Raw genomic sequence first — 20,345 nt, 5'->3', positions numbered from 1 at the left:
CTGCGGCTTGCATGATGTACTGGTGTTGAAAGCTCGGGAGATGAGAGGTCTTAGGCGTGGGAGGGTGAGTCCAGACAGGGCTGGAAGCGTCCATCACCCACTTGTCGTCCACCCTACTTGGCCGCCTGCAAGCGGGTGTAATTATTGTGCATTAGATTATAACCTGCAGGGATTTGTGGGCAGTTCAGAGAGATGCACCCCAAATGACACCCGGTCTAATCAATTCTTTTAGTTTATGTTATTTCAAATTGGGCTCTGGTTCCAAATCTTGATATGACCCACGGGCAGGAATTACAACTCCCCACCCCTTCACGGCGGCAGAGCCCGATGTCAACACATAATTGCCTGCCTTTTGCCCATTATTTCCAACAATCAGTTGAGGGCCTGTGGCTCTCCAGCCTGGACATTTTTTGATGATGTCAGGGGTGCCTGGGAGTTGATGACTTAATTTTCTCAGAAACTGCGACATCATCTGTCACTGCCCGAGACAATGAACATCACAGCGGCGGCGCAGTCACTTCTGATTTGGGGAAGGCGGGCAAGGACGGACGCGTCCGGGTCAGTCTGGATCAGTGTGAGGGGAGGGGAGAAAGGCAAGACAGCGCCCAGACTGGGAGCTGTTTAACATTCCGGTGAAAATTCTCCTTGTCGGAACGTGGCGAAAAGCCCAGCGGTGGCCACTCCAGCAGCAGCAAGAGCGCTGTTGGCCATTTTGTGCTTTAGGAAGAAAACATTGACCGCTCAATACCTATTTCCCTCCCTGAAATATGCAGCCTGGGAGGGCAGGGGCCACGAATGCTTAGGACCAGGGCTGATGAATCGTCCTAGGACAGCGCTGCAGCCTCTGAAGCAGGAGAGGAGAAATCCCAGTGGACGGCGAGGCCTCTGGCTGGGGCGGGTCCAGGAGAAGTGCGAGCCGGACTCCGGGTGGCCGTGACGGTGGGGCTGGCATTAGGCATGTGTGGACCCACAGGCTTACACCATGTCACAGACACTTCTCATCTCCGGGCTCTATTCCCGCCTAGTCATAGCTTCATTCTCGGGCAGACTCGCTCCGCAGGGCAGGGAAGCCGACCACTGGCAGAGCCACGCCTAAACCCTTACACCTTGGAATCCGAAAAGGAGAGAGTCCCTCTCCCTCCAAGGAGCACGCTCAGACTGCGGGCAAGCCTCTGTTGGCCCTGCTGAGGTCACTTGCCACCTCGGAGCCAGTCTGCCAGCCTGGGTCACATGGGCGGAGGGCACCATGATCTTGTTCTCCCAGGACCGTCTTTTGTGGAGAAGAAATGACACCCGTGTCCCTCAGGTTGCTAGAGCAACAGCACAGAAGAGAACTTAGTGAATGCACTCTTTACAAAGACGAGGGCCTGGTTGAGGGAACCCAGAAAGGGTGAAATCCCCCAGGACGGGCAACAGCAGGGAGCAGTTCCACCTCCAGGCCTGATGGTGAAGGGGAAGGAGTGGTGTCTGAAGCCCAGCAGGACAGAGGCCAGGGGCCCCACTGTCTCCTCTCCCCAGGCCCCGTCAGTGCCGCCCACTGGCTGCAGCCGATAGCGACGCAAAGGGAAAGGGAGCCCAGATTACCATCCACTTGCCTGCCCTACGGCTCAGACTCCCCAGTGTCTGTGTGATGTGAGAAGCGGGGGCGGGGAGGAGATGGACCTGGGGGCAGGTGGAGAGGAGTCCTCAGAGCACCCCAGGAGAGGCCGTGCTGGGGGGACAAACACCACCCGCTCACGAGCTTCAGAGAGGACGTCTGCAAGCCTGCGCTCATTTCATCGCTTTGAGCCACACACTTTATTATTATCCTTATTTGATTTAATTAATGGGACATGGATTGTGGGAATACACCCAGACCAGTATAAAAGACCAGCAAAGACGGCTAGAGCCCAAAGGTTCAACACTGACTAACAGAACGTACTGCTAAGCTCTTCTGAACCAGGTCCAGCAGAGTCTGGTGGGCTTCTGAGGACGAGGTTCCAGGGCCCAAAGCAGGGAAGGTCACTCAGAACCCAAGGACTGGGACTTCCCTGGCAGTCCAGGGGTTAAGACTTCACCTTCCAATGCAGGGGGTGCGGGTTCAGTCCCTGGGAGGGGAACTAAGATCCCACATGCCTCGGGGCCAAAAATCCAAAACATAAAACAGAAGCGACACTGTAATAAATTCAATAAAGACTTTAAAAATGGTCCACATCAAAAAAGAAAAATCTAAAACAACAACAACAACAGCAAAACCCAAAGACCACAAAGTGTCTTTATTCTATGTTTGGAAAGCAAAGTCTCGAGTGGTGTGATGGGCTGGGACCTGTGGACCACCTGTGTGTAGACACGGCGCTGGTTCACTTGGTCTGCAGCTTCCCTGGGGCGCATCTGTGGGAACAGGGCGTCCGCCTGCCTCTGCTGAGGTGTGAGGTCCCTGCCTCAGCGTTGTGGCGACAGGTGCCTTGTGACATGTCACACAGTCAGGTCCACACTGGTGTCAGTAGCCCAGGAGGTCAGGTCGTGGCTACAGTGGCCGGGCGGCTGCTCTGGGAGGGGTCTGGACAGCATAGCTCTAAGGTTCTGTGATTCTGGGAACCCCAAGGGGTGGGAATGAGGCATAGGTTACACACGTGAACCCCATAAAAGAGCCCGAGAAAGGCAAGAGGTTTCCAAAATGAGCTGAAGATGAGAACAGTCTCTGTCACAGATGAGGCAAAGAGCTGGTGCAGTGAGACTGCAGTTCATTGGTTCCAAGCCAGGCTTTCCACCAGAAATCAAGGAGGAACCTTGTCCAGATGTCCTGGTTGGAGGGACTAAAGTGAGGTAAGGTAAAAGGAAGGGTACTCTGGGTTATCTTAGACAAATTGTGAATTCACACAAGAAAAATGATTAAAACGTCTAGTAATTCAGATTGTGTCAGTAAGTCATATTGTGTAAAATACAGGAAACTGTATTTTAATTATAAAATAGTTTTATACTTGTTAGATTGTATAAAACATTATACTACTAAAAGTTGGTGAGATTATGGTGAAATTGGCACTTATGAATTAGTATATATACTAATATAATTGGGAGGAGACAGTTTATTATATAATATAACATATCCAAATAATTTGACATAGTAAGCCTTCTCCTGGAACTCTAGACCAAGGAAACAACAAATCAAAGTGATAATTACGAAGATGGCAGAAATGTATTTGGTATATAATCATGCATTAAAAAGCAAAATATGAATTCTATTGTGTACGATGTCTACACCTAAGTGAAATGAAATGTATGCAGTAAGTCTAACCTATTAGTTTGGGAAATTATTGTAAGATATTTCTTAATATTAAACAATCCTTCTCTTAGAATAAATCCCACTTTATCATGGTTGTTATTCTTTTAATGTAGTACCAGATTCCATTTCCTAATATTCTATTCAGTACTTCTGTATCCTCATTACCAGGTGAGATTAATCAATAGTGTTTCTTTGAAAAAAGTCTCAGTCATGTTTGGCAGTAATATTAGGCTTCGAAAAATGAATTACGATATTACCCATCGCTATCATCTGGAACAATTTGAAAGGCGAGAGTTGTCTATTCTTCAAAGTTTCGACATAATTTATCCATGGAATTCTTGGGGTCTGGTGCTTTCCTGGGGGAGTCCATCCAGGGTCCCCATTCTATCACTTGCTGGCAGGGTGGATCACTATGGCAGTTCCATCCCTTAATGTCTATTTTTGTGTGAGACCCAAGGTATTTCATGGAAAATAGTACTTAAGGCTGGTTGCTAAAATGTAAACCCTTAAAAATAATAGTTTCAGCCTTATTTCTAAGCTCTTTTGTGAACTTAAATGCAGGAGTCTGGGGAGCACCATTGCTTTCTAGCCCAGGGCAGTCCCAGTGGACAGAGTGTGGGAAATCCTGCAAAGTCCAGGGCGTCAGGTGTTCCTGCAGTGTCTCAGCCACTCAGCAGGCACTCTTGGCTGTCTTTTCTTTTCTTTCTTTTTTTCTCCATCTTTTGACAACAGTTGTAGGTGTGCAGTCTTCCACACCCAGCTGTCCGTGCGGCCAGCACGGCATTGCTGCTGCCTCTCATTACTAGAGAGTTTAAGGTGACGTGTGCTCGTCAGTGGACACTGCGTGCTCCTGTCCTCTGCCTGGCCGTGTGTGCCCTTTCCTCCTGCAATAACTGAATCATAACAGAACTGACCAAATACAAGAGCTGAATGGCAATAACATAAGAGCTTTCGGCAAGGCCGAGGAGGGGGCAGGAGGTTCTCGGTCCCCGCACTGAAGCCTTCCCTCAGCTCCCGGCGCCCATCCCCCGGCTGCTTGAAGGGGCACCTGGGCCTTATTGCCTTAGCTGAGACAGGCCTTCATACAAGAATGAACACTACATGGGCAAAGCCTTTTTCCTGTTTCCAGTTATCTTTCAGTTTATACGGTCATTTCCTGGGACATCAGACCCTGAGAGAGGGCATGCTTCTGAGGTGGCCTCTTACCCAGCCATTGTGCAGTTGGGGTTCTTTTAATTAACATTGGTTGAGCCTTTTATGTCAGGCGCTGTGCTAGGCACTGAGCATGAAGATGAATGAAACACTGCTATGCCTCCAGGTGGGGACCCAGGCGAATAAAGAGCAATGACAACATTAGGGCACGGCTCTGTACAAGGTAACTGTGCGTGTGTGAGCCTGTGCACGTGTTTGACAGCATGTGCACGTGTGTGAACGTGTGAGCGTGCGCGTGGGCAGGCGTGTGGGAGGCCAGAAACCCACCTGGAGGGGATTATGCCTGGGCTGAGCTCTCAAGGAGGACTAAGACTTACAAACACAGGAATGGGTATTGCAGGAACAAGCAGGAGGGCTGTGAAGAGAACGGAGACGGCGCTTTGGGAGGAGCCACCAGGAGCTCTGTACATCTGGAGCTTCACCCTGGAAACCGAGGGCAGTCCACTTACCCCGGGAAACTGTAACTTGCTTAAAAGTTACTGAGCTGTAACCTGCTTCCACCCATCAAGCTCGCTTTAATTGTTTTTACAAAAACGTGCATGTCCTCCAAGCCTTAAGCAGCCTAAACAGGAAGATGTTTCTCCCGGTAGTCTTCCAGGACCCTGGACTCAGCCGAGTCCTGGTTAAGCCTCTTTGAGACCCCGCCCCTGACCCGCCCACTGGGCCTGCACGGACCCGCCCCCTGACGTCAGTGCCGGAACTTCCCCTGGGACGGCGTGGCGCCGCCATTTCTAACCGCAGCCTGCGAGGCGTCCCCAGGAGCACCTGGGCCTGCGCGGAGGGCGACGATTGTGTCAGCTTCCTCTTGTTTCCAGTCACCCTTCGGCACCTCCCCAGCCTCCTGCCGCCCTGCTTCCCTCCCGTAGACACCCCGGCCCCTCGCCTTCCCCGGGCATGTTTGAGGTCTGTTCTCCGGGCTCCCTTTCTCCGGCAAACTTCGGCCTCAGCGCGGGGCTCACTGTGCGTGGGGCGGACAGGCCGTCACGTCAAAGGGCCGCACGCGGCGTGGGGACGGCCCGCCGCGCGTGAACGGAGCCGCGAGTCCAGAGGGACGGGGCAGGAGGCTGTGCGGTGAGTCAGCGCCGGGGTCGGGAGAGGAGGCGCGGGGGCGGGGCATGTGGTGGGGACGCTCACGTGCTCGTGTGCGGTGGGCGGCGAGGCCGAGCCCTGCGGGGCCCCGGGCTGCACGCGGACGCGGTGTCTCCGCCAAGAGGGTGCCCACCACCCCCTGCACGTCGTGTGGTGTGAGGAGAAAAAGGCGCAGGGGGAGAGTTGAGTGCGGGGAAGGAGGAGGACGGAGAGTGGGAAGGAGAGGGCCGGGGGGGGAGGGGAATCGGGAGTGACAGCTGCCAGTGCTGCCCCTCCGGGAGCCCGGGAGGGATTCGAGGCCTTCCCCCCACCTCTCCCCACGATCAGCGGTTCCTCCACCTACTCAGCCTTCTCTAGGGCTCAGCCGGGTCTCTGTCCTCTGCAGCTTCCCCGCACTTGCTCGAGGTCGGCCGGATCCCTCCCTCTGCTAGCTTCCTACCGCCCATCTGATGCGGAGCTGCTAAAGAGAAACGCCGGTAGGCAGGGCTGGGGCTTTGTTTGCTTTTGCTTTTGCTTTCCTCTTAGCGCGTATTTTGTCTTCCGTTGGAACGAGCATCAGGTGTTCCTTTGGGGTGATGTCTCGTTCTCTCCTTGGGTGCGAACAGGCAGAGCAACTGTCAAAATCCTTTTCGCCAGCGGCCAGGGGTGGGCCTGTGGCCCAAGGAGGCCAGCAGGATGCTTATCCTGCGGTTTACGGCTCGAGCCCAGTGAAAACAGAGTAACCAAAACACAGTTGGAGCTGATGTGTGCCTGGTGGCATCAGGGCCCGGGACCAGCTTCGGTCCACCCCCAGAGCTCTGGGGCTTTCCCCCTCCTCACCTGGTTCTCCAGAGTTGCCTTTGGCTCTGCAGCCATTCCAGGTCCCGTACAGAAGTGTCTTCCTGCCTGATGTGCCCGGTCCCACTGTTTTATTTTTTTATTTTTCTGGCTGTGCCGTGTGGCTTGCGGGATCTTAGTCCTCTGACCAGTGATTGAATCCGGGCCACAGCAGTGAAAGCGCAGAGTCCTAACCACTGGACCGCCAGGGAACTCCCATGGTCCCACTGTTCTTTGCCTAAAGCGCCAACAGGACACGGGGCTGAGTCCTGACCAGCTCTGGAATGCCTCCCCACCCCTTCCATCTTTCTTTCTCTTTGCCCCTTTCACCTTCTCTCTTGCATCTCCAACTGTCAACTTGTTCTGAAATGCAGAGAATTCTCTGACAGTGGCCCCAAGAGTTTGTTCCGGTCATGTGGGACCCCCCCCCCCACGTTGGGGGCTTTTCTCACTCCCCCAGCAGAAAGCACTCCACTAGACCAGACACTGGCCCCTGCTCCAGGCCTGGGCATTGCAACCTCCATGGGCCCAGAGCCCAGGCTTTGGGGGTCCCTCAAGCCTGTAAGCCAGGCACCCCCTGCGCCCACTGCCTGGCATCTTGATGTGCTTTTCCCTGACAGGGCCACACTCTCATGGTTGCCCTACACAAAGGTCACCAGCAGAGCAGTGCCCCTCCACGGCCACTGGCACCCAACCTGGGACCCAGCAGAGCCGCACCCAGCACACCTTTCTTGGGGAGCACAGGGAAGGTGGGAACCGTTGCTGATAGTGTTTGGTTTTCACTCTCCCAATAAAGATTAATTTCTTACACTATCCTGTAGGACATACTGGAGTTCACTCTGAAGTCCGAGGCTTCACAGCCCTCGTTTTCAGTGCTGTCCTAGCATAATTCTTACTTTCCTTTGTCTTAAAAGCATACTGGTTTGGACAATAAATTATAGTCACTCCACCCGGAAGATGCACAACACAGATGAGACAGTGCCACCAGTAGGACAGTCAGTCCCTGCTGGGATTTCCTCATGGTTCCCAGTACAGACGTGCCATGCTAAAGCTCATCTATGTGCATGAGTCCGGTGCTGACTTAACAGTTACCTCTTTAAACATTTAGCAGTAATGGCAGTTCACTTGAGAAGACATGTGAGAATGTCAGTTCTAAAAAAAGGTGCTGCCTGCCGCCTGGGCGTGAGCGTTCCCAGAAGTGAAATCATCTGCAGCATTTAAGTAGTGGCAGAGGGCAGTGATCAGGCGCTCATGAGCTTGTATGAGGAGGGAGGCAGCTCTCTCACTTCTCCCCACACCTGCGAGCAGCGCAGGACAAGGGCCGGGAAGGGGCGGCTGGTGTAAATGCTTTAAAGAGAACCAGGGAAACGCTGAAGACCGTCCTCCACCGAGGGCAAAGGAAACAATCACAGAGTGAAGATGCAGCCCCCACTGAATGGGAGAAAATGTTTGCAGATCATATATCTGTTAGGGGTTCATTTCCAAACTGTGTAAGGAAGTCCTGCAACTCAACGGCTAAAAAACTAATAACCTGATTTTAAAAAGGGGAAAGGACTTGAGTAGACATTTCTGTAAAGAAGACATGAAAAAGGCCAACTGGTATATGAAGAAGTGCTGAAGGTCACTAGGCATCAGAGAAATGCAAATCAAACCCACAATGAGCTAGCACCTCACAGCTGTCTGGATGCCTGTTATCAAAAATAGCAAAAGACAACAAGTGTTGGCAAGGATGTGAAGAAATGGAAACCCTTAGACACTGTTGGTGAGAATGGCAAATGGTGCCACTGCTATGGAAAACAGTATGGAGATTCCTCAAGAAGTTAAAAACGAGGTCAGGCAGAGCTGCTGCGTGCTGGAAGAGCACAGTCCGGCGGCCAGCTCACACTCGCACCAACCGCCCGGCCCCAGGGCACCTCGCCATCATCCTCCTGATGCGGACCTGCGTGGCCCAGGCCTTGCGCCGTGGGGCCGGCCATGGCCTCCCGGGGCCCTACTGTGTCCGTGCGTCCTCGCGAGAGCCCCCAGCCCACCTCGCGCCCCTCTCGCCCTTGCCCTTGCATGCGCAGCAAGGCGCCCTCGGCCCCGGGTCCTTGTGTTCGGGCTGCTGCTTGCTGCAGTGGCCACGGCCCAGGAAAGGTGTGCATGTGTGAAAACTACAAACTGACCACGGGGTCGGTGCCAGTGTACATCCGTTGCTGCACAACATTCTGTCATTTGCACAAAACTGGCCACCAAATGTTTGGTGATGGCAGAAATGACTCTCAAAGCCTGGAAGAGGAGGGAAACCACAGGACGCTATCCAGGATAACGATGGGCTCTGTGATCCCGAGCGTGACAAGGGGCTCTTTAAAGTCAAGCAGTGCAATGGCACGTCCATGTGCTGGTGTGTGGACACTCCTGGGGTGAGAAGAACTGATAAGGACAGTGAGATATCCTGCTCCGAGCCAGTGAGGGCCTACTGGATCGTTGGTGAACTAAAACACAAACAAGAGAAAAACCTTACGAGGATCAAAGTTTGTACACTGCACTCAAGGAGGTAATCATAAGTCGTTATCAACTGGATCCAAAATATATCACAGATGTTCTGTATGAGAATGATGTTCTCACTGTTGATCTGGTACAAAATTCTCAGAAAATTCAGAATGATGTGGACATAGATGATGTGGCTTATTATTTTGAAAAAGATGTTAAGGGTGAATCCTTGTTCCAGTCCAAAAGGATGGGCCTGAAAGTAAATGGGGAACTACTGGATCTGGATCCTGGTTGAACTTCAATTTACTATGTTGATGAAAAACCACCTGAATTGTCAGTGCAGGGTCTACAAGCTGGAATTACCTCTGTCGTTGTGGTTGTGGCGATAGCAGTTACTGCTGGAATCATGCTGGTTGTTTCCAGAAAGAAAAGAACGGCAAAGTATGAGAAAGCTGAGATAAAGGACATGGGTGAGGTGCATTGGGAACTTAAGTGTATAGCACTTTAATTTGAAGAGTAACTACAAAAAGGGAAATTAGCAAGCAGACTCAGATTACAAACATATGAGCATGGGGCAAAGAGAAGATCTTTGAAGACCACTACTGTGCTAGTTAAACATCATATATTTGTAATAGTTAAACGTGTACTCAAAATATAAGCTGTTTGAAATTGACTTTACCAATCTTAAAATTTGACCACAAGTGTCATATATATGCAGATCTGATATAAAACCCAAACCTAAAATTTGGATTGCATAGTTTGAATTATTTACCCCTAACGTTGAAGGGTATGCATTAAATATGCTTCCACAGTAGTCCGAATGCCTACTGTCTCGCCCATTTGTGATTAAGTAGCTGCCTTTCTCTTTACTTTGAGTTTTATACATAAAAACTTTTTTTATGAACTATGAAATAGAACATTTAAAAAATGAGTTTCCTAAAAAAAAGAAAAATGAAACTGCCCATGATCTAGCAATTCCACTTCTGGATATTTATCCAAAAGAATCAAAACCAGGATATCAAATAGATATTTGTACATTCATCTTCATGGAGGCACTATTCCCAGTAGCCAAAAGGTGGAAGAACCCAAATGTCACAGCGAGTTTTCCCCGTCAGAACCAGTCAATGAATTAATACTCTGCTAACCCAGGGCTCTTCTCCATAGATTATACTGACTTTCTAGGTAGGAGTTGCTTGATAACAAATTAAAGGGCTTCTGTTCATGCCCATTCTAAGGGAAGCATTGGCTAAATTCTGAGGATAAAAACCAACATCCATGTTCATCAACAGGGGCTGTTTAAATACCACGTGGTCACAGCAAGACAGTAAAAACTGCAGCCTGGGGACTTCCAAAGTGTTATTGATGATCTTTTGCTTCCTGTTGGAAGTATTGTACTTCATACCTTGAAAATATAATCTGGTCTTTCTCATCAATTGAGGGTTAAAGAAATGGCAAATTACGATTCACTGGGTCAGTGGACATTCCCCATTCACTTGGCTGCCCCGCATCTACACTTTTTTCACACAGTTGGGGCTTATCTCGTGACCAAGCATCACCTGCCTCCACCACAGAGCTTGCCGAGGCCATGACTCTCTTCTTCACTTCACCTGGGAAGACCCTGTGCCACGGCAGGCACGTGTGACTGGCCACCACCAGCCTGTCAGTGGCAGAACCAGGATGAGAACCTAGTTTTCAGGCCCCCTTCATCTCCTGTATTGCGTTACTTCGAGATGATCACTGGTGCAGTTAATCAGAAGAAGTCCTGAATTTAAAAAAATCTATTATGGGTATCTTTGAGAAGATTTAGGGTAAGGCTAAAAAAGCAGTAAAGCACAGTTCTGGATTCATTTTTTAAGAAGTCTTCAAGAGGGTTTCCCTGGTGGTGCAGTGGTTGAGAGTCCGCCTATCGATGCAGGGGACACGGGTTCGTGCCCCGGTCCGGGAAGATCCCACATGCCATGGAGCGGCTGGGCCTGCGAGCCACAGCCGCTGAGCCTGCGTGTCGTCCGGAGCCTGTGCTCCGCAACGGGAGAGGCCGCAACAGTGAGAGGCCCGCGTATGGCAAAAAAAAAAAAAAAAGTCTTCAAGGATATTTCATTAACATGACAAAATATGTGTATCGCAACCCCAAAACTAATATAAAATTGGTTATTATTTGTAGGTTATATAACTGGAAAATCCAAGACAAGAACCCAAGCCCAAAACCAAACAATAGGAGAATTCAGTAGGACATCAGGGTACCAAGTTATAATGCAACAATCAATAGCTTTCACATTTCAAACACGATAAATAACTAATTGGAAGAAATGATCCTATTTGACAACACAGAACTTTAAAAAATGAGAAATAAACTTAAGGAATTGACAAAATGTATACAAGGGATGTTTTAAAAATACTCTTAAGGGATACAAAAGACACTTCAACAAATGGAAAGTTGTACTGTGTCTTGGGTAGGAAGACCCAACAACTGTGTGCATATGGCCCAAGTCTCCCTGGCAGGACTAAGGTACTTATTTCCTGAGCTTCTGGGAGTGTTGCCTGATGCTTCTGTCCTCGGAAATTGCCCTTGGCCCAAGGGCGCTGCCCTCTCCCTGAGGACAACTCCTTGTCAGCGAGTGGCTAGTACAAGGGCTGTGCCCCACTTGCCTCAGCTGAGCATGTCTATAAAGGGCCATCCCAGCTTCAGAGCTCCCCGTGGGTTGGCTGAGGTCTCTGCCTCAATTCAGCTCCCTTTGTTCAGTTCTGTTCCTTTCATCTGAGAGAAGTCTATCACCCTCTCAAAGACGTTGATCCCAAGAGCGCACCCTAAAATTTTTTCTGCATGCAAATCTTCATCTCAGAATGTTTCCTGGGAAACCTGGCTTACAGCAACATCATAAGATGTCATTTCTCCATAACTTAATTTATAAAAAAGTAATTCCAATAACTGTAATTTTTGAGACTAGATTAATGAATGATGGTAGACAAGAATTGTCCTATACCAGACATTAAAAACTTAAAGCTTTTATGATTAAATTAGACCGTGGAATATATCAGTAGAACATAAGGGAAAATCCAGAAACGTATCCATATTCTTACAGGAGCTTAGTATAGAAAAAGTGGCATCTCAGATTAGTGGGAAAAATAGATTGTTCAATAAATGGTGCGTTATACGTTAGTTCTCTCTTGCTGCAGAACAGCTCATCCCCAAAGTTTGTGTCCTAACACCACAATACACGTGTATCATCTCGCAGTTTCTGTGGGTCAGGAATTCGCCAGTGACTTAGCTGAGTGCTTCTGGCTTAGCGTCTCCTCTGAGGCTCAGTGCAGCTCTTCGCTGGGGCTTCAGCCGAAGGCTGGGGCTGGAGGATCTGCTTCCGTGGTGCTCGCTCACAAGTCTGCATGGTGATTGCTGGCTGTTGGCCCGAGGTCTCAGTTCTTCCCCATGTGACTTCTCCACGGGACTGCTTGACTGTCCTCACTACATAGCAACTGGTATCCCCAGAACAGTGACCCAAGAGAGAGCTAGGCAGAAGCTGCAGTCTCCCTCATGACCTGGTTTCAGAAGCCACCGCCATCACTTCTGCCACATTCTTTTAATTACTGACAGAAGTGAGTCACTAAATCTGACCTGCACTCAAGGCGAGAGGAATTAGCCTCCACCCTTTGAAGGGAGGAGGGTCAAAGAATTTGAAGCAACCACAGTGGGGAAAATGGGTCAACAGCTGTAAAACAATTGACTCCAAGATAAATTCTAAATGGGTTACAAACCTAGAGGCAAAACTAAAACCCTTGAGTTGTAGAAGAATCAGTGGGAGAGCTGTTTTCTGGCTTGAAGCTGAAAGGCCTAAGAACATAAAACCCAGAAGCCATAAAATTAAAGATGAATAAATCTGACTGCTTGTGGTGCTTTTGCCACGCAGAAATTTGGTTTCTGTACAGGCAGAAGACAAAGTGGGAGACAGCACTTGCGAATAACATCCCAGACAGAGGGTTAATTTTCATGGTATATGAAGATGTCCACAAATTGATACAAAGACCCATGACAACAGAAAAGTGAGAAAAGGATGAGGAAATAAAGAAGGCATATAAAATAGGAAAATATGCCCCACTTCACTTACGACAACAAATGCAAATAGAACTATTTTGCGATTCTATTTTTAACCTCTAAAGTTAGCACAGATTTGAAAGTTTGATAACTGCTCCATTGGCTAAAGTAGGGAAAGGGGGGCCCCACCTGCAGTCTGAAAATTGATGCAACTATGGAGGTCAAGCTAGTAATACTTATTAAAATTCTAAGTCTTACTCCTTGACCAAAGAATTCTACTTCTAGGAGTCGTAGTTTATTTATTGTATAAACATCCATCAATAGAATGAATAACGTATAGAGTCCCGCCGCACTGCAAACACACACACGGAGTTCCTTCTATGCTGGGGTGAAAATCACACCACAGTATATTAGGAAAAGGGGAAGAAAAGGTGTGCATCAGTATAAATTGACCATTTTTCGTAGTGGGTGTGTGAAGGGTATTTATGACTGCTAAGAGTGTGAACCCTTAGATATGTATTCATTTACGAAGTCAGCTTGATTTTAGTAAGAATGAGAAGTGTCCCTGTCCACTTCAGCGTGTGTAAATCACCAGTCATGTCCTATGTCACCTTTATTTCTGGACAAGTACATTGTCATAAGAATTATTTCTGTTTAAGAGACATTACCCCTCCGTTTTGAGGCCTACACAGCTCACTCCAGACGGAAGGTTCAATTAAGAGATGTGTTTCTATCTGTATCTCGAGTGCTCAGACATTGCTGCAATGCCAGATGCAGCAGTGGGCTCCATAGAAACCAGTTAGATGGCATCTGCAGGGAGCAGGTGCTCCTGAACAAAGGCAAGGGCAGAGAATGGAGGCCCAGCGACCCAGAGAAACAGGTGGCTCCTGAACTGTGCTTGGGGAGTTTGCATCAGCCGTCGTGCCGCGCCCCTGACAAAGCCCCAGCCGGTGTGTGCCCAGGCCTGGGCTCCTGGAAGCTTGGCACGAGTGTGCAGACCGCACAGATGCTGGGCCGGGAGCCATGCTCCTCTCCCTCATTTTCCTGGCAAGGCTGTGATGGAGCCCAAGTCAATACAAAGAGAGACCCAAGACTCAACAGAAAATGGCAATGGATGAGGGAAATTCGCGGATTTAGCAAATAAAAATGGCCCTAATGCCAAGGCTGGTCTTGTGGTGTACCTTGAGCTACCTTTCCAGTTGTCAGTGTACTGCCTCAGCTGCGAATACACCTTCAGTACTTGCTCTGTGATAAAAGTGGGCTTCCTTCAAGTGTTTCCCCGTTAACGTGAGCACAGTGTTAACTCTCTCAGCAGAGGGTGCTAGAGGCACGTCGCAGGAGGAAGATGCCTTTCAGCTCTTCCTGGGTGGTCTGGTCAGCTGGGCTGTGACGGCCTCTGGTAGGGCTGGCCCCGGTCCATGGACTCACCCATGGTCCTTCTGCGGCCTGGCAGCCTCGGCCGGACAGTACCTCTCTACATGGAACCAGAGCTTCTGAGTGCCACCCCCGTGCCAGCCAACACCCGTGCACGCCTACACACGGTCACTGCTTCCCGCCCTCCCCGTGCACCCTGGAGGGTGGCCTACTGCTTGCTCAGCAGCAGATCTGACTGGAGGCATGGGCCCTCAGGTAACAGGACAGCTCCCAAGGCTGGCTGGGCGGGGCACGGGGAGTTGCACCCCAGGCACAGGGTCCAGGGCTCACCAAAGAATCCTGCAGCCCTGGAGAGATGCAGGAGCACAGTGATTGATTCCCAGGGCACACCCCAGTGGTAGCCAGTCCAAGACGTGAGCCTCTCAGTGGCAAGAGATACAGACGGATGGCAGAGCAGCTGCATGCTTTGGGACCACAGTTGACCCTAGAACAGCACACGGGTTAGGAGCACCAACCTCCCAGCTGTCAAAAATCCGTGTAGAACTACAGTCAGCCTTAAATATCAGCAGGTCCTTAGTGTCCACAGTTCCGCATGTACCAGTCCAACCAACCTCAGATCACGTAGTGCTGTAGTACTTACTATTGAAAAAAGTCCACATCAGCAGGTCCTTAGTATCCGCAGTTCCGCATGTACCAGTTCAACCAACCTCAGATCACGTAGTGCTGTAGTATTTACTATTGAAAAAAGTCCACATCAGCAGGTCCTTAGTATCCGCAGTTCCGCATGTACCAGTTCAACCAACCTCAGATCACGTAGTGCTGTAGTATTTACTATTGAAAAAAGTCCACATCAGCAGGTCCTTAGTATCTGCAGTTCCACATGTACCAGTTCAACCAACCTCAGATCACGTAGTGCTGTAGTATTTACTATTGAAAAAAGTCCACATCAGCAGGTCCTTAGTATCCGCAGTTCGTCATGTACCAGTTCAACCAACCTCAGATCACGTAGTGCTGTAGTATTTACTATTGAAAAAAGTCCACGTGTAAGTGGACCCCGTGTGGTTCAAACCCATGTTGTTCAAGGGCCAACTGTACATAAAGGGCCTGGACTTTAAGCGAGAAAAATTAATAGACAATAAAAATAGTAAAACAAGCATCCATACTCCACAGAGATTTTAGTTACCCAGATTCAATAAATGTCAATATTATGCCATAGTTGCTTCAGGTATTTTAAATATGTGTGTTCTGTTAGGGTATAGTTTTGTGTATTGATAATTCACATGAACAGCACAATGAGAGTGGCTTCCTGCAGCTTGTCTCCCTCAGCAGCATGCGTAAGGTTGTGTCACATTGTCCAACACAGAACAAGCTTATGCATTTGAATCGCTATGACATGTTCGCTTCAGTGACTCTCCCACAATTTATTTATCCATTCCCCTACTGGCAGTCAGATTTTTTCCAGTTTTTCACTATTCCCAAGTGAATTAACATCCTCGTATGCAGGGAACATTCTTACATGCTTTCTCACAGACAAATGAAAGTTTCTTTACGGCTTGCACGCAAGTGCCACAGTTGGAGTTCTCTGGGCACAGACTCTGGGATGGAGGTGAGCATGCAGGGCATTCACTGGGATGTGCCCCCAGAATCAGTCCTTGTAGGGGAGGGAGGGAAGCAGGGTTGGGCAGAGGGACAGGGGGACTTAAAGGCAGTCCCCACAAAGGTTCAGCAAAAACGGCTATGCCCTAAAGTTGGTAGCATTTTTACAAAGAGACCACACTTCTGAAGTTAGAGGATTCTCACTCGGTAAAGTCTGTTGAATTGAGCCTATCTGAGCCACTTGAGCAGACTCCGAGGCATGTTTCTTCCTCCCTTGCCCTCACCCCGATGGAGGATGCCACCTTCTCCTAAGAGAATGGGGGCGAGTCTGTTTCAGTTTCTCCAGCACCAAGTAGATGCCCCTCTAGAATTTTAATTGCTCCCTCAGGGTTGAGCAGCAGTTCCCAGAAATGTCATTGAGCCCTGAATGGCCACAGGAATAATTGATATTGTCAATTTCCCATCCAGTGGTGAGAGAAGCCCTTTATTCTTTAGCGGAAAGCAAAAATAGACTGGTTTCACAGGGTAAGTGAGCCCAAAGAGAAGGCAGACCGAAGACTGAATAATTATAAATGCAGTCTGCAGTCCCTCACTAAATGTGGCACTGGATTAGGAACTTGGAACGTGAATCTAGAACTCTCTAGTTACTACAGTAGTGTAAACACCAAGGCAGACGCATTGGGCAATGCTCGTGTTCAGTTGAGCATGAGGTCGTGGATAATTGGAGGACAAGGCAGGCAGCGATGGAATCTCAGAGCTGCAAAACAAGTAGAGCTTTTTAGACTGAGTGTCTGTCTGCACATGGGAATAAGGCGATGGCTCCGTTAACAGAGGTCACAGTCAAAGATAACCCGAGGTACCAGGTGCTGCCCATCTGCTCCCTACCCCACGCTCCTTCTGCAGGCAGAGCTCCCTCTGCGTGGAGGTGCACTCCTGTTCTTTCAGCGCCATCTCACATTCACGCCGCTCCAAACCTAGTAAACACGTGGACTAGTGGATCCTTCGGATCCAAAGCTCTTTCCCAGGCTTCCTCTTGTGCTTCCAGTCACAAAACAGGAAGAGCACAGCCCAGGTCTAATGCATCGTCAGAATCACATTTCCTTTCTGCAAAATGGAACCCGCACCTGCTATACCTACCACAATTCTGAAATGAGAGTGTGGAAGGGAACTGTAATGTATTTTGAAACTATAAAACATAATGTTAATATCATATAATCTTCTTATAAATCAATTCTTTGCAAATTCAGACTGGGGACTTGGAACCTGTGTAGCAAGGGGAACTCATTTGTAGGTAATTGGAGGAAACCCATCTGAATGGTGAAACTCACATACTGTGACCAGAGAACATAGCAAGTGATGCCAGGCGGTGGTCTAGGTCAGAAGCCATGGCCTACGGGTCTGATGAAGAAGTTGTTTAGCGAATGACAGCCTCAGAAGCAGCAGGAGCCTGAGCCAAACCCATGCTCATTGCCTCAGAGGGAAAAATGCGTTTAGACTGAAAGCAGACAGAGCCCCCAGGTCTTCCAGGCTTGTTTCCAGAGGCCTAAACTCCATAGGCACTGAGTGTGAACAGGTTGCCAGAAGCTTAGCCCAGAACTTCTGCGTCCCCAGACTAGAAAAATTCTTCCATGATGGGGGCAGAGGTGGGAGGAAGACTACAAGTTGTAGAGGTAGAAGTGAGAGGAATGTACCCATCAGATTCCTGGCTAAACCCCATGAGTGGGGGACAGGCAGCAGGCATCGCTGGGTAGCGCAGCTAGTGGGTGGTGCAGCTAGTGGGTAGTGGAATTGCTGAGTGATGCTTTTGTCTGGCTGCATATAAGAACCTCCTTGGAGGAGCTTTATAAAAATCAGTGTCCAAGCTGCGAGGACAATGGGATGTCCACATGCAAAAATAATCTCAGCCATACCTCACATAATATACAAAACTTAACTAAAAATGGATCAAAAACCTAAATACTAATATAAGAGCTAAAAGTATGAAAGTCAGAATAAAACACGGGGTAAATCTTTATGACATTCTTAGATATGACACCAAAAGCACAAATGATGAAAGCAAAAATAGATAAATTGGACTTAATTAAAATTAAAAACTTTTGTGTAGAAAAGGGCATTATCAAGAAAATGAAGGACTTCCCTGGTGGCACAGTGGTTAAGAATCTGCCTGCCAATGCAGGGGACACAGATTCGAGTCCTGGTCTGGGAAGATCCCACATGCCACGGAGCAACTAAGCCCATGCACCACAACTGAGCCTGCGCTCTAGAGCCCGCAAGCCACAACTACTGAGCCCGTGTGCCACAACTGCCGAAGCCCACGCGCCTAGAGCCCGTGCTCCACAGCAAGAGAAGCCACCGCAATGAGAAGCCTGCGCACCACAACGAAGAGTAGCCCCCACCCACCACCACTAGTGAAAGCCTACACACAGCAACAAAGGCCCAATGCAGCCATAAATAAATAAATAAATATATAAAAAAAGAAAGTGAAAAGACAGCCTACAGATTCGGAGATATTTGCAAATCATATATCTGAAAAGGATCTAATATGCAGAATATATAAAGAAGTGTTGCAACTCACAACAAAAAGACAACCCAATTTAAAAATTGGCAAAGGACTTAAGGGGTTTCCCTGGTGGCGCAGTGGTTCAGAGTCCGCCTGCCAATGCAGCGGATACGGGTTCGTGCCCCGGCCTGGGAGGATCCCATATGCCGCGGAGCGGCTGGGCCTGTGCGTCCGGAGCCTGTGCTCCGCAACGGGAGAGGCCAAAACAGTGAGAGGCCCTTGTACCACAAAAAAAAAAAAAAAAAAATTGGCAAAGGACTTAAGAGGCATTTCTCCAAAGAAGATGTACAAATGGCCAATAAGCACGTGAAAGGATGCTCCACATCCCAAGGCACTAGATAAATGGAAATCAAAACCACAGTGACATACGAGATACCACTTCTCACGTACTAGGTTGGCTAGAATAAAACAGCAACAAGAAGAAGAAACAACAAAACAGAAAATAAGTCCTGGTAAGGATGTGGAGAAATAGGAGCGCTTACACATTGCTGGTGAGAGGGTAAAATAGCTCATCCTTGTGGAAAGTTTAGCTGTTCCTCAGAAAGTTAAACATAAGATTACCATGTGACTCAGCAATTCCACTCCTGTGTATGTACCTCAAGGAACTGAAAATGGGCACTCAGACAAATACTTGTAATTGGATGTTCAGGGCAACACTATTCACAATGGCTGAAGGATGGAAACAACCCAGATGCCCATCAACAGACAGATGGGTAAACAAATTATAATATACACACACACTGGAATACTATTCACCCATGTAAAGGAATGAAGTACTGATACATAATACAACAGGGATGAACCTCAAAAACATGCTAAAAGTGAAAGAAGCTAGGCAAAAAAGTCACATATTGTATAATTCCATTTATAAGAAATGTGCAGAATCGGTAAATCCTTAGAAGCAGAAAGTAGATTGGTTGCCGGAGGGCAGGGAAATGGAGATTAACCACTTAATGGGTACAAGGTTTTATTTTGGGGAGATGAAAATGTTTTGGAACTAGATGAGGGGGACGCTTGCACTGGGTGTTGCTGAGTGGTTCTGTTATGTGAATTTCACCTCAATAAAAATAAATTCACACCCAAGACCAGGTGAACTCAGAGGAACAGGGTCAGGCATCAGTATTTTTTTAAAGTCTTCCAGGCCATGTGACCTTGTAGCTGTGGCTGAAACCTGCAGATCTAGGTGGAAAGGAATGCGGCTGTCCGTCCAAGCATGTCAGAGGAGGGGGAAGGGCTGCGGCACACCCAGGATCGGGTGTCTCACTGATCACCACGGGGACCCTGGCTGAGACCAGATTGGCAGGTTCATTCCCCTTCTTATGGTGCTAGGTAAAAGTCTAGAATCACACTGTAGTCTGGCAATTGAAGGGAACCGCCCACCCAGAGGAAAGATGATCTGAACTGTAATTAAAGTGATATTTTGAGCACATCTGACTTTATGGGCTGACCTTAAATGCTATATGTCCTTGTACATTTTAATTCTACACCTGCTTACTCATGCCATAAAGTTCCTGCAGGATGTTGCTGAGGGGAATAGGTGTCTGGCTGCCATTTATTCATTAACACGTTTATTGAGCTGCTGCTAAGTGCTGGGCACTGTTCCAAGCACTGGAGTTATAACAGTGAACCAGCACATGATAACCTTGTTTACACTCTAGCGGAAACGCCACTCTGACCCTTGTCCATATTCTGATTGCCTGCAGCCCATGTGACCACGGTGTCTGTGTCTAGTTTAAGGAGTCTCTGTTCCTATTTTTGGTTTCCCTCTGGTAGATGAGATAACCCCAAGGTTATGGTTTAACTGTGCCATCAGCCTTTAACCATCTTGTGACACTTTCGTATAATAAGACAGCCCTCTAGAGTAAGGCTGGCAAACTTTTTCTGAAGGGCCAGATAGTAAATATTAAAGGCTTCATGGACCAAGGGGCAAAACTGAG

At 48.6% G+C, this 20,345-nt stretch overlaps 1 long non-coding RNA gene and 1 pseudogene across 3 annotated transcripts in view; both read left to right on the top strand.

The window, feature by feature from the left end:
• The first annotated feature begins 5,055 nt into the window (after window positions 1–5,055).
• The window catches only part of LOC307192058, a 42,483-nt gene continuing 27,193 nt past the window's right edge, over window positions 5,056–20,345 (top strand). For both annotated transcript variants that reach the window (XR_013829948.1, XR_013829949.1), the window contains exons 1-2: window positions 5,056–5,545; window positions 5,949–6,039. This is a non-coding gene — a long non-coding RNA (uncharacterized lncRNA). The remainder of the gene's footprint in view (window positions 5,546–5,948; window positions 6,040–20,345) is intronic.
• LOC307191492 (epithelial cell adhesion molecule-like) lies at window positions 7,422–14,536 on the top strand (annotated as a pseudogene). Its single transcript has 3 exons — window positions 7,422–7,452; window positions 8,288–8,380; window positions 8,446–14,536. The product of its transcript is annotated as an epithelial cell adhesion molecule-like (transcript).

The sequence above is a fragment of the Stenella coeruleoalba genome, assembly GCF_951394435.1.
Source record: "Stenella coeruleoalba genome assembly, chromosome: 9".
In the NCBI taxonomy this organism is placed as follows: domain Eukaryota; kingdom Metazoa; phylum Chordata; class Mammalia; order Artiodactyla; family Delphinidae; genus Stenella; species Stenella coeruleoalba.
Note: the sequence above shows the minus strand (reverse complement) of the source record. Positions and strands in the feature narration are given on the sequence as shown.